The sequence below is a fragment of the Mastacembelus armatus genome, chromosome 3 (assembly GCF_900324485.2).
Source record: "Mastacembelus armatus chromosome 3, fMasArm1.2, whole genome shotgun sequence".
NCBI lineage: Eukaryota > Metazoa > Chordata > Actinopteri > Synbranchiformes > Mastacembelidae > Mastacembelus > Mastacembelus armatus.
Window position 1 is genome coordinate 1,574,067 of NC_046635.1, and position 783 is coordinate 1,574,849.

Below are 783 nucleotides of genomic sequence, written 5' to 3' on the forward strand. Positions count from 1 at the left end.
TGGTCAGGGGTCATAGAGCTTTACATTTACGACATGTGCCCTCAGATGCTCTCAGGTGTGTTACACTGAAAGTCCCAGTGACTGTAGCATTAGCCACATTAGCTAAAAGTGAACATCACTTTTAGCTAATGTGTGCACCATTTTTCAGATAACTTTTTTTTTTTTTTGGGACATAGTTTTCTTTTGCCATTAAACATTTTAGGCAACAACAATTTTAGGCGTCTATTTCCTTTCATCAGATGACATTTTCATGTCTTTTCAATGTCTGCATTTATTTTTCTAAATTTTGATACTGCACCTCAGGGCCACCATACAGAAGAATTAAAGGTATGTTCATTTTAGTTGCAGTTAGTTCTTAAATACTGACTTTCCATTATAGCCAAATTAGTCCACTTTTGTTTTTCTAATCATTGTTTTGCAAACAAATTGAAATGTATTAAACACACAGGATTGCTAATTATATAACACTTATGTTAACTTTTGACGAGTAGCTATTGAATGCACCATTAATTTTGGTCTCTGTGAGGCTAGACCATGTCGTGGAAAAACAGGTGCGGTCTTTGAACATCAACATTTGAAATTTACAGACAATGCATTGTCTGTAAATTTCTATGGATTTCTGAAACAGACAAATCCAAGGGCACCTACTTCAAGCAGAAATTTTCCAGGTGTCCAAAGCTGAGAAAGCATTCAAGGTTTGAACTTTTCTGATTCATTGTGTTTTGTCCCCCTCTGTGATGAAAGCTTTCTCCTCCTCCTTGCAGAGGGGGTCAAACTCCAGTC